This window comes from Bos mutus, chromosome 2 (assembly GCF_027580195.1).
Source record: "Bos mutus isolate GX-2022 chromosome 2, NWIPB_WYAK_1.1, whole genome shotgun sequence".
In the NCBI taxonomy this organism is placed as follows: Eukaryota; Metazoa; Chordata; class Mammalia; order Artiodactyla; family Bovidae; genus Bos; species Bos mutus.
Window position 1 is genome coordinate 88,179,628 of NC_091618.1, and position 13,700 is coordinate 88,193,327.

Sequence of the window (13,700 nt, forward strand, 5' to 3'; positions counted from 1 at the left end):
ATTTATAGAGCAACTTGTTGCTGAAATAAAGGCCCCTCCCTCCAGGGCTCTTGTTCCAGTAAATGAGAAAGACTTGTGAGCAGTCATTGCAATACACTGACAAGAGCTACAGCCAGTTGTGAATTAGAGATACTGGGAGGCTTAAATACTGGGGAATCAAGTTAGTGACTTAAGGAAGAGTAGGAATTCATTCATTGCCAGGAGGGGAAAAGGACATTTCAGAGAGAAGGAATGAAGTATAAAGGCCAGGGGTAAAGTAGAGGGTGGGAATGGAAGAGAATAGCATGGTTTTCTGGGAACTGTAGTAGGTCTTGAGTGTGACGTCCAAGAAGAAAGGGGTAGACAAGAAGCTCAGAAGGTAAGCAGAAGCCAACTCATGATAAGAGTGGGGTACCAGCAGGTCTTTTTTTTTCAATTTTTAAATTATATATATATATATTTTCTTTTGTTTATTTATTTATTTTTGGCTGTCCTGGGTCTTCACTGCTGTCCACAGGCTTTCTCTAATTGTAGAGGGCAGGGGCTACTCTCTCATTGCAGCATGCAGGTTTCTCATTGTAGCAGCTTTTCTCATTGTTAAGGCTACTCCAAAGTTAAGGCATGGGGAATGGGAAGGTTAAGGTCAGCAGTTTAATAGGGTTATATTTGGAACTCAGAGCCATGAGGTTGGAATCAGAAGCCTTATACTGTGATCTCAGCTCTGTTCCTGATTACTTGTGTGACTTTGGGCAAATCACACCACTCATTGGGCCTCATGATTATAAGGAAATAATACAGTTCTTTTTAGATTAATATTCTGAGATTTCTATGGAAGAGGGCTAGTGATCAGCATGCTCTAGCTACTCCATGTCTATGAAGGAGACTTCTGCTAGGGCTTACAGTGTTCACCTTTATCAGTTCTACCTACTCGGGGCCAGACAATGAAGAGACAATCTGTTGAGACACTTTCTCCCTATAACTTGGGTCCCCCACTCCCACTCCACACCTGTCCTTTTCATTGGACTGAATTAAATCAAACAGATGGGATGACAAGGAAGAATCCAATTAATGTGTACATGTTGACCTTGTATTGCCCTTTTTATCTCAAAATAGGCTATCATCGTCCTTGGAATGGATTTTGCCTTTCTCTTTTTTACTGTAACGGATTATATGAGGCAAAATTCCCAAGGCAAGAAGATAATGCTTTTCCCAGTACCTGAGCAGGCAGTCACATAAGATGAACTTTGATGGGTACCAGAGACCCTCACCAGTCCATCCCAGTGTCTGTCCCATGTAGTTTCCATGGCCAAGATTACAAATCCCTGTAAGACCAAAGAAATGCCCTGAATGCCTGATAATTGTATAGAAGAAAGCAGGAATCGTGGGAGTAGGACATTCCAGTGTTACATCCTGTCATCTTAGGGGACAAAAAGGTGGTGTTCTTGCCAATACACCTAAAAATGAGGCCACTTAGACAATGACATATAACACATATGTTTTTGTTCTGTGATATTCACAGTTGCAGAACAGCTAGGAAATAGCAAAGAATATAAGTAGCGACTCTGGTCAAGATGTGCCACCACTGTGGCCACATCACCTGGGTGTGCCTACCCCAGTCTCAGCTAGGTGGCTATCGTTTGAGGTTTTGGTTGAGGTCACGTGGTGCTGAGGAGTCCGGATGAAGGCTTCCTGCCCATGTGTCCAGTGGCTGATTGATGCTGGCTGTCAACCAGGACCACAGCTGGCACCCTTGGCCAGAACACATGGCTTCTCTGTGTGGTCTGGGCGTCCTCACAGCATTGTATCTGAGTTCCAACAGCAAGTGTCCCAACACACATTAGAAAGAGCCAGGGGAAACTGCATTGCCTTTACTAACCTAGCCTCCTAAGTCACATGTTATTGCTTCTGCCCAATTTGTTTCATTAGAAGCAAGGCCTTAAAGCCAGCCCATATCCTGAAAGAGGGGAATTCGATTGCCTCTCCAGATGGAGTGGACAAAAACTTGCAGACACATTTAAAACTACTACATATGTTTTTAACAGAATATGTGCTTGCAATATATTGTTTTTGATGGTATAACTATTGCTAAGATAAAAATAATCGCTAATATTTTGGAAACACTGATCATATGCCTGAAACAATGCTAAGCTCTCTATATGTTGGGAGAGTTAAATGACACACCACTCCCCATCCTATGGGACAAGTACTATTATTTCCCCATTTCACAAATCTGGAATCTAAAACTGAAAGGTCTGAGGTAATTTGTCTGTTTTACCCAGGTAGAAAGTGGCAGCCCCCAGGGAGGAGCCTGGGCAGACTCAGGTACAAGCACTTATCCACTAAGCCAAACCGTCACGTTTCCCCAAGGCTTATATATAAGATGACGTTCAGGCACGTGAAATAGATTCCTCACAGTTAATGAGTGGATATAAAACTGTATCCAACCTCACAAAAAATGTATTTGTACAGTTCCTAACAAAATGGAGAAAATGTCTTCCAGGTAGCTCTTATGTGAAAGTTTCTGGGGGGAAGAGGTTGGGTTTAAGAAGATGCTGTGATAATCCCTGTTTGAAGTAGGAGAGAACCTCTCCAGCCACATGACAGGGCAGGAGAGAGCTTGGAGGAGGAGGTGCTGACTATTTTGGGGGAGGACAGAGAAAGAGGCAGGCCACCCCATTTCCCACAGGTGAATCAGAAGGAGACTTTAGGAGAAAAGACTTATCTAAAAAAGATTGCTTTCCTATAAAGAGATTTACAAGAAAGATGCTAGCTGCTATGCAATGTGAACTCCTCCCATGCCTCTGAAAATCTTCAGTGAAATTGCAAAAAATCACCATGGGTTTGGTGTAGTTTGATTTATTGTTAGAATTAGTTTAGGGGCTGAGTTTTGTATCATGAATGACTCAGAATCAGCTAGTGCTAAAAGAGGAGGGCATTCACTTCTGGGTTCTTAAATCATACCCTCTAACAGGTAGTTCATGTACCTGACTGAGTGATAGAATTCATTAACTAGTTGCATTCCCACTAGGGCTCTCTTTATCCTTGCCAGGAATTGACATCAGGCCCAGTCTGTTCAAGGAACAATGAATCTCTTCCACTGAACAAATGCTTACTGAGCGCCTGTAACACCGATCACACCCAGATACTAACAAATGTTGGTGAGACTAAATAGTGGACGAGGGGTTGTTCACCTTGTTTTGCCCACTCTAGATCCGAGAAATCTACCAGGAAGCCAGGTCCCTCTCAATCCAGATACATAACAATTCTTCAGTAAGTTTATGAAACCAATTCCAAGTACTCATGATTAACCCAAAGCTCTGTGGTGGGAACCAGATAGATTAGAAGGTTGTTATTCCTTTGATCACAGTCCCACAAAAGAGATGAGATTTGGAGACTGGAGCTGGGCGGAGCTGGGCAGAGTTGAAACTGACCTGCAGGAGTCATGAAATGTGAGCAAGAAATAAACCTTTGCTGTTGTAAACCACTAGGATTTGGGGGTTGTTATGAAACACTCATAATGTAAATCACACACTTACTGTGTGGAAGGTTTGTGGAATATGGAGTTGTCCAAGACACAGTCTCTGACCTCTAGAAGCTTATAATCTAAGAAGGTTAGACACCCAAGTATCTGTAAAAGTAGCAGAAGTGGCCAAGCTGATGAGTGAGGCAAGAGGACCACAAGGCTGATTAGCAGCATGGAAAATAAGAGGGGAGATTTCACAGAGGATGGATGATCTGAGGCTCAATGATGCAGGGAGTTCAAAGAGAAAAAGGACCAAGGAGAGATCTGTGGATTTTGTTTCTAGGAGACAAATAATGGCTTTGAGGAAGTACTTCCAGATGAGGGCATAGAGGGGGCAATCAAGGGCTAAAGGAGATGGAGAGGAAGCAAAGCCATCAAGAAAGATTTCTCTTTCAACATGTGTGGTGAGAGAAACCACAGTGATGGGTGAGATCAGGAGTGCGCTGTTTTGCAGGATGAAGCAGCAAGCAAGTGCACTTGGGGTTTCTGCCCTCCCTACACTCCCTCCTCAGAGTCTACTCCACCCACTGCGCTTGCTGAGAGGAGAGGGGATCCGCAATCTCCAGCCTCAGGTGATTGGACCAAGGAGGGCACCTGATTTGAGAAGGGCCAACCCAAGTGGCTAATGACATAACGCTTGAATGATTGGGCTCAAAAAGGTGACCGGGGACAATCACATTCCTTCTCATAAGGCCCCCAAGCCAAGACATACCGATGAAAGATATTCTTTGGGGATGGATCCTTGAGCTGAAAATAGGTATAGGAGAATGGAGCCCCCTCTCTCCAGTCATGTGCATAGCTAACTCATGAGGACCCACAGGAAGTGGCTGAGAAAGAACAGAAAACAACAGATACCACAAGAAAAGTGGAGAGGCAGAGAGTAAAAGATGGCAATAATGAATCATGATGCCTCATGATGTAGGTCTTTGCATGAATGTCACCTCATTTATTTCTCATAACAATCCTATGAGACAGGTGCTATGATCATCCTCATTTTAGGAACCCAAGACACAAAGGAGTTGTGCCTGACAAGACTCAACGTAGAGCCATGATAAAAACTATAGACTGTCCTCTTGTTTAGCCATTTTGATTACTGCCTCTCCTAAGGGAGATGAGGGGCACTCCCTGAAGCTCCTGGGAGTCAACCCTTCCTAAGCTCAGATGCTTGAACTTTATTGGATTTCCTGAGATCATCTGAGCCTATCTGACCATCTGGAACAGCTTCTAGTTCCTGTCATCCAAAAGAACTCAACCAAATCAGATGGGGAGATTTGGGAGTTTTCTGAGTAAGGCAAACTGGAAATGTTAGAGAGAAAAGGGGATTGTTGATGGAGAAGACCTACAGGGAAGCACAAAGGGGTGGAACTAAGGGTGAGGGAGAGATTTTTCTTGTCCCACAGACAGAACCATATGGCTTAGTTTTACAGTCAGGCTCCACAGTGCCACGTGACAAGTTAACCAACTAACCAAACCTGCAGGAGTTACACGCAGCCCAGTGGCTGTGCCTTTCCGGCTGGCTTAGCCACTAACGAAGGGAGCAGGTGAGGCTGGGCCTGCATGCCTCCTCCTTTCTGAGCCCAAGTTTCTCTGTTGATAAAATGGGGATGATGATTAATAAATGCAGAGAAGTTGACTTTCCAGGACTCTGGGGAAACTGCAGAGGTACAGAGCACCATGGTCGGGCCGCCCACTGTGGCAGCCAGACCCAAGGTCTCAAGTCAGATTTTCCAGAGTCAGTCTCTGAGGGGGAGGGCTGAGAGCAGGCAGTGTGTAGGGGAATGCTCTCAGGAGCAATACCTGTGAGGGTTGAGGGTGGCCAGAATGAGCAGAGGTAGAAGTTACAGGAAAGACAGCAGCCGATTCTGGGGCTGGACCTGGGATGGCCCACAGAGTCATCCCTGACTGAGGTTGGAGCTAAGCCTTTAAACCCCACACCCTCTGAGAAGTCAAGGTGCCTGGGATGCCCTGTCAGGTGCGGCAGCTCCCTTGAGTCAAGGGGGCATGTCCTGGGGAGAGACACAGCTGTGAGAGCTTCAGCAGGGAACATTCCGTGCAGATCGGGGCGCAGGCGTGGAGAGAGTGCCTCAGTCTTGAAAGAGGGGATCTGAGTGGTACTTGCAACACATAAAAACTGAACCCCCAGTTTTCAGGGGCCAAATCAGGCAGGGAGCCTGGGCTTTGGCAAAGTGGGGACTGAAAGGGATCAGGAGGAGACTGCAGAAGGTTCTGTACTGATAAGCTCTCTCCCTATCCCCACCTGAAATTATTGGGCAAGTACATGACCTGTGAAAATGCTGCATGTGTCTGCGTGTGTGTGTGTGGAGACTGTAAAGGGAGAGACTCCTGTATCTCGTCTGGAGCCAAGAAATCCAAGGAACTTAAAAAGTCAGAGAACCTGGAGATAAGGAGGCAAGGAAACTGTCGGGAGAACACTGGATCACAGTCTGGGCCAAGCCGAACCTAAATCTCCAGTGGGCAGGGGAGTCACAGGTGTGTCATGTTAAAAACACGCTCTTTTCCCAGCATGCAGCTGGGCTTGGAGGATTTCAGCACTTCCAGAGTGAAATAGAAACTCCTCTCTGCAGCACGTGTGTCCCCAGCCCACGTCTGGGCTTCCTCACTGAGAACTGCCCCAGCCCTGATTCAGGAGATGCACAATGAAATGAGAGGATAAGCCTATGCCTGAGGCATCTTCACTTCAGGGGAGTGCACACAGACAGAGGCCAGCTGAGGACCTGGCAAGAGGCACTTGCAAGCCAAGGACAGATGCCCCGGGAGAAAGCAAACCGCCGGCACCTTGGTGGTGGACTTTCAGCCTCCAGAATGGTGAGAAATGCGTTTCTGTTGCCTAAACCAATGAGCCTGTGGTGTTTTGTTATGGCCGCCCCGGCTGACTGAGACAGGGAGATAGGAAGCCATGGGCTGAGAAGGTTGATGTGGGAGACAAAACCTACCCACATGTGTTCCCTGCTTCTCTGTCTTCTCTTTCCTGTCTCCCACGTCAGACCCTGGAGGGAATGGTCAGTGGCCAGAGGACACCTGGCAGAGATGGGTTCCCAAGGGTGCATGTAACTGTGGACACACAAATGTGTAACACTGGAGACCAGGGCCTCCAGGGCTCCTTTGCCAATCGGCTTTCAGGCCGGAGGTCACAGCTGCAGGCACTTGAGGAAATAAAGGGAAGAGAAGCAGCTACACACACACACGCCCCTCTTCACTTCCCGCCACTTGTGTGCTTGCGTGTTGGCCATTGCTGAGGTCACTGACCTGAATTCAGCTCTCAAGGGACATTTGTTTCACTGTAATTCTTTTGATCCCAGTTTGGAACTTGGCTAAAAAGTATGACCCAATTTAAGAAAGTATTCACCGCCCATATCTAAACTGAAAACTGAGAACAAGAAAGGTAAGAGAGGGGCCTTATCTGAAAAATGAGGCAGCTGTGGTTTAAAAAAAAAAACAAGAAGGCTTTCTTCAAAGAAAATCTTACCAGGAAGCAGAAAGAAGGGAGGTACACGTGAGCTGAGCTGCTTGGATCAAAGGGGAGGGTTCCAGAATCCTGCCCAGCAAGACCAGGCTCTGAAATCACTTGACTATCATCTCTGAAATCCTCCTCTGGCCTCCGGTCTGCAATCTCTGAGGAGTCAGTAGTCCCAGCTCCCCAAACTGAGGGGGAGCCAGTGGAGCTGACACCCAGGGGAGGGTCCCCAGCTACTCCTCCTCAACTCAGCACCCATCCATTCACTCCCCACAGAAGGGAGGGAGGGCTGGGCAGGCTGAGAAGCCAGGTGGGGAGGTCTAGCTGGAGGAGGGGCCCCAAGTGCTGGAGCCTTGAGCCGGGATGAAGAAGCCCACTCACCTCCCCAGACAAAACTGCCCTGGGCCATGTACGTTCTGTCCTTCCCTCCTGACTTTTGCTGCAGAAAAACCCTTGCTCCCTTTGTCTAAGACCAGTCCCTGTCTGCACCAGCCCCTCCTGACTCTCCTGGGTACCTCTCCTTCTCTGCCCCCTCTCTCAGTCAATAGGTCCCCTCCTCATCAAAGTGAAGTGAAGTGAAAGTCATTCAGTCATCTCCGACTCTCTGTGACCCCATGGATTATACAGTCCATGGAATTCTCCAGGCCAGAATACTGGAGTGGGTACCCTTTCCCTTCTCCAGGGGATCTTCTCGACCCAGGAATCGAACTGGAGTCTCCTGCATTGCAGCAGATTCTTTACCAACTGAGCTATCAGGGTCAAAACAAAACTTTGTGTGAAAAACCCCTTGTCCCCCTCCTCTCCCTGTTCCCAGAGCTGTCAAGAGTGCCTACCATTGCCGTTTCCACCCCTTTCCGTGCATTCACTTTTTAAATATTCTATATTTACATGCCTTAGTTCCTTGCTCTTTTCTTGGTTTGCAGCATCAGTTCTGTTGTATCCTTTATCCTTGTGGGTGGGTCACCAGCCAAGAGCAAAGGTCTTGAACTTGCTATTCTGTTGCCAGGAGGGGTGAGGAGCGGGGAGAACAGGGCAGCCTCAGGCTTGCCCCCTTCCACTATGAGGCTCACATGGAGCTCTGTGTTGAAACCAATGCACCAAGCTCGCCACCAGCCTTCTTGTCGTTGGATCCATTTAGGGCTTATCTCTGTGTCCCTCTTTCCCACCAGAACCTCAGCTCTAGGGTGCTCAGCAGCTGCCCTTTAGACAGGCTCCTCACCCACCTTCTTCCCCTCGGTGAAGTATAGCTCCCTGCGACCAGAAGGTCCACTGTGCCCCCAGATAGAATCTCCATTCATCCTGCCACTGTCTTAGGTCAGACCACAATCACCCCATCCTGCACGCCTGCAACTGCTTCCTCTCTGGGCCCATTGCTCCAGCTCAGGCCTTCCTAACTGAGAATTCACATTGCTGGCAGTGCAAACTTACAGTGTTATTTTACAGAGTTGTGCTACTTTCTGCTGTACAGCACAGGGAATCAGTTAGACATACACATATGTTCACTCTTTTTTAGATTCTTTTCCCATATAGGTCCTTAGAGTATTGAGAAGGACCTCTATACAGTAGGTCCTTATTAGTTATCTATATATATAGTAGTGTGTATATGGAGAAGGCAATGGCACCCCACTCCAGTACTCTTGCCTGGAAAATCCCATGGGTGGAGGAGCCTGGTAGGCTGCAGTCCATGGGGTCACTAAGAGTCAGACACGACTGAGCGACTTCACTTTCACTTTTCACTTTCACGCATTGGAGAAGGCAATGGCACTCCACTCTAGTGTTCTTGCCTGGAGAATCCCAGGGACAGGGGAGCCTGGTGGGCTGCCGTCTGTGGGGTCGCACAGAGTCAGACATGACTGAGGCAACTTAGCAGCCGCAGCAGCAGTGTGTATATGTCAATCCCAATCTCCCAATTTTTCCCTCCCCCTCTTCTGCCCCCAGTAACTATAAAATTGTTTTCTACATCTGGAACTTTGTTTTGTAAACACATTCATTTGTACCATTTTGTTAGATTCCACACAAAGCTAACATCTAACATACAATATTTGTTTTTCTGTGTCTTACTTACTTAGTATGATAATCTTCAAGTCCAGCCATGTAGCTATTAATGGCACTATCTCCTTCTTTTTATGGCTGAGTAATATTCCACTGTGTGTACATACTATATCTTCTTTATCCGCTCCTCTGTTGACGGACATTTACGTTGCTTCCCTATCCTGTCTATTGTAAATAGTGCTGCAATGAACATTGGAGTGTATGGATCTTTTTGAATTATGGTTTTCTCCAGATACTATGTCCAGGAGTTGGATTACTGGATCATAGAATAGCTCTATTTTTAATTTTTCAAGGACCTCCATACTGTTCTCCATAGCGGCTGTATCAGTTTACATTCCCACCACTGGTATAGGAGAGTTCCCTCCTCTCCACACCCTCTCTAGCATTTATTGTTTGTATAGTTTTAATGATAGCCATTCTGACCAATATGAGGTGATACTTCACTGAGTTTTGATTTGCATTTCTCTAATTATTAGCTATGTTGAGCATCTTTTCATGTGCTTTTTGGCCATCTGTATGTCTACTCTAGAGAAATGCCTATTTAGATCTTCTGCCCATTTTTTGACTGGGTTGTTTGCTATTTCTGTTGTTGTCATTGAGCTGTATGAGCTGTTTGTCTATTTTGGAGATTAATTCCTTGTTGGTTGCTTCATTTACAAATATTTTCTCCCATTCTGTGGGTTGTTTTCTCATTTTGTTTATGGTTTCCTTTGCTGTGCAAAAGCTTTTAAGTTTAATTAGGTCTCATTTGTTCATATGACCCCTAGTAGAGGACTGGTCCTGCTGTAATCTAGGAAACAGTGTGGTAACTGATTCATACTAAAGTGTTAATGACTAGTCACATCCCAATATGCCTTCCTCTCAAGTTTTGTTTGTAGTTAGTAGAAGAATATCTCTTCACTAAAAGGAATTCTTTTTAAACTTTAAACTCATTATTAAGAATATTTAAAGTAGTTATTTTAGAATTAACTTCTTTAAGAATTTTAGAATTCTAAAAGCTTCTTTTAGAATTTTTCAAAAATTTAACTCTGATTTTTCTCATTATTATCTGTTCAATGACTATGTCTTCCTGTCAGATCATAAATAATCCTGAGAGAACATGGATCAAGTTTTTCTTCTTCTTCATTGTATCCCTACCATGTAGCACAGTGACTGGCTCAGAATAATGCCTTTATAAATATTTGTTAAATAATGTGTTATGAGTAAATGAACAAGTGAGTGAGTGAGAGGGAAAATCATTCCTAGTGTCATTTTCTCTAAATAACACTAGAATATCTCCCACAGTCAGTCATCAATATGCCCACGAGTAAGTCTGGTCCTAAAGAGAAGTTGAGGGGACAAGCAGTGTCTATGGCATGGTTCATGCAGCCCCCAGTGCCATCTGAATTGGCCCCTTGGGACTTTCCTACATATTCCAATGATGTCCCTGGTCTGAACATCTCTGGGAGAGCCTGCATAGCCATAGGGTGAAGGTGGAATATATTATAGCTTCATAGTGAAGTGAAGTCACTCAATCGTGTCCGACTCTTTTCGACCCCATGGACTGTAGCCTACCAGGCTCCTCTGCCCATGGGATGTTCCAGGCAAGAGTACTGAAGTGGGTTGCCATTTCCTTCTCCAGAAGATCTTCCCGACCCAGGGATCGAACCCAGGTCTCCCTCATTTTAGGCAGACGCTTTACCATCTGAGCCACCAGGGAAGTCCTGGTGACTATAGCTTCATAGTCACCTCTTATGTTTGACTCCAAGCACTATCCCCTGGCTAAATTACCCACTCTATCCACCAGGCTTGCCCAAATGACGTTATGTAGTTCTTAAAACTAAATTAACCTCCTGAATGATACAGACTTGCTGTCATCAAAGTTACTCCAAAGACAGTTGTCATTGTTTAGTCACTAAGTCATGTCCACCTCTTTTGTGACCACCATGGACTGAAACCCATCAGGCTCCTCTGTCCATGGGATACCCTAGGCAGTAATACTTGAGTGAGTTGCCATGTCTTTCTCCAAGGGATCTTCCTGACCCAAGGATCAGACCTGGGTCTCCTGCGTTGCAGGAGTATTCTTTACCACTGAGCCATCAGGGAATTCCTCCAAAGACAGTGGTTGAGGCAGTTCTGAAGGGCGCGTCAGGGGGCATCTGAGCAGCAGCTGTGTTATTGGAATGAACGAACAGCTTGAGAGAGGAAAACTCTCCCCTAGGTACACAGTCTCCAAATGTGTGGTTGAGAAAATGTGACTTCCAGGTGACATCACGTAGGTGGCTAAACAGGTGGAGTCGGTGACTGTGTAACCCAAGAAAGTGCCTGTGTAATCCAAGCTAGGAGTGCTGGAGGCGCTGAGAAAGCCAAGGCAGAGAAAGTCTCTTCATAAAAAGGAAGAATTAGTTTATATGAGAGAACACTTTAAAGAAATGTAGCCAGTTCTGGGTCTTAAACATGCTTAAATCAAAGGGGTGAAACAGGGCAATCATTTGAAATGACAAAATATTTATAAAATATTAAAATGCGTTATATTTAATGTTTTAAAGTATACGATTCTGTATTTTGTTTTCATCTTTTTTATTGAAGTATAGTTGATTTATAATGTTAGCTTCAGGTTTACAGCACAATAATCCAGTTATACATTTTTTTCAGATTCCTTTCCCTTATAGGTTATTACAAAAACTTGAGTGTAGTTCCGTGTGCTATACCATAGGTCCTTGTTGGTTCTCCCCACTCCCTGCACTGGACCACCAGGGAATTCTCTTGGTTTTATTATTTAGGAAATATGGTCACCAAGGAGCTTCCCAGGTGGCACTAGTGGTAAAGAATCTGCCTGCAATGCAGAAGCCACAGGAGATGTGGGTTTGATCCCTGAGTCCGAAGATCCCCTGGAGGAGGACATGGCAACCCACTGTAGTATTCTTGCCTGGAGAGTCCTATGGACAGAGGAGCCTGGCAGGCTACAGTCCACGGGGTTGCAAAGAGTCGGACATACTGAAGTGATTTAGCATGCATGCACGCGTGGTTACCATAGGTATACTTGGCCCAGAGAGTGGCTAGAAGACCCTGGAGAGAAAGCAGCAAGAGCTGAAAGGATGGCCCTTGAGTGTTGTGAAAGTCTGCTTCTTGGGAGAGACGGGATGCCGGAGCCAGAAAAGGGTGGGCGATTCCAGACATTCATAAGCTCAGAAGGCATTTGAAGAAGCCACTGGAGGCTTGACAGACATAATTCCAGGTTCTGATATATTATTATCTAAAATGTGATCCACACCCTGGATTTCAGGATCTTGGAGGAGCTTATGTCTTATATATATATTTGCATTTTATCAGAAAAACACTGGGCCTTGCATAAAGCAGATGGTTCATGAGTGTTTGTCAACAATGAGTTGTGAAAGGACTGTGAGAGAAAGATGTGGCAGGAGTATCTGGCAGGGAGCCCCAGAGTGAAGGCAGGGAGTCCAAAGGTCAGAGGCGGGTTGCCTTCACTGAGATGTCCCAGGTGATGGGCAGAAAGGCTGACGTCTTACCGAGAACTGTCTGCATGCTCTGGCTGTTCTCCAAATCCTGAGTCCAGGTGTCTTCATCTCTGTGACTCCATCCTTGAATAAACCTCCAGGTTCCTGTCCTGCCCTCAGGTTATCTGTTTTATAATCGTAATGCATATGTTACAATAAAGGACAGATGGCGGGGACCTAACAGAAGCAGAAAATATTAAGAAGAGGTTGCAAGAATACACAGAAGAACAGTACAAAAAAGATCTTCACGACCAAGATAATCACGATGGTGTGATCACTCACCACAGCCAGACATCCTGGAATGTGAAGTCAAGTGGGCCTTAGGAGGCATCACTACAAACAAAGCTAGTGGAGGTGATGGAATTCCAGTTGAGCTATTTCAAATCCTGAAAGATGATGCTGTGAAAGTGCTGCACTCAATATGCCAGCAAATTTGGAGAACTCAGCAGTGGCCACAGGACTGGAAAAGGTCAGTTTTCATTCCAATCCCAAAGAAAAGCAATGCCAAAGAATGCTCAAACTACCGCACAACTGCACTCATCTCACACGCTAGTAAAATAATGCTTAAAATTCTCCAAGCCAGGCTTCAGCAATACATGAACCGTGAACTTCCAGATGTTCAAGCTGGTTTTAGAAAAGGCAGAGGAACCAGAGATCAAATTGCCAACATCCGCTGGATCATGGAAAAAGCAAGAGAGTTCCAGAAAAACATCTATTTCTGCTTTATTGATTATGCCAAAGCCTTTGTGTGGATCACAATAAACTGTGGAAAATTCTTCAAGAGATGGGAATATCAGACCACCTGACCTGCCTCTTGAGAAACCTGTATGCAGGTCAGGAGGAGAAGGCAATGGCACCCCACTCCAGTACTCTTGCCTGGAAAATCCCATGGACGGAGGAGCCTGGTAGGCTACAGTCCATGGGGTCGAGAAGAGTCGGACATGACTGAGCAACTTCACTTTCATTTTTCACTTTCATGCATTGGACAAGGAAATGGCAACCCACTCCAGTGTTCTTGCCTGGAGAATCCCAGGGACAGGGGAGCCTGGTGGGCTGCCGTCTGTGGGGTCGCACAGAGTCGGACACGACTGAAGCGACTTAGCAGCAGCATGCAGGTCAGGAAGCAACAGTTAGAACTGGATGTGGAACAACAGACTGGTTCCAAATAGGAAAA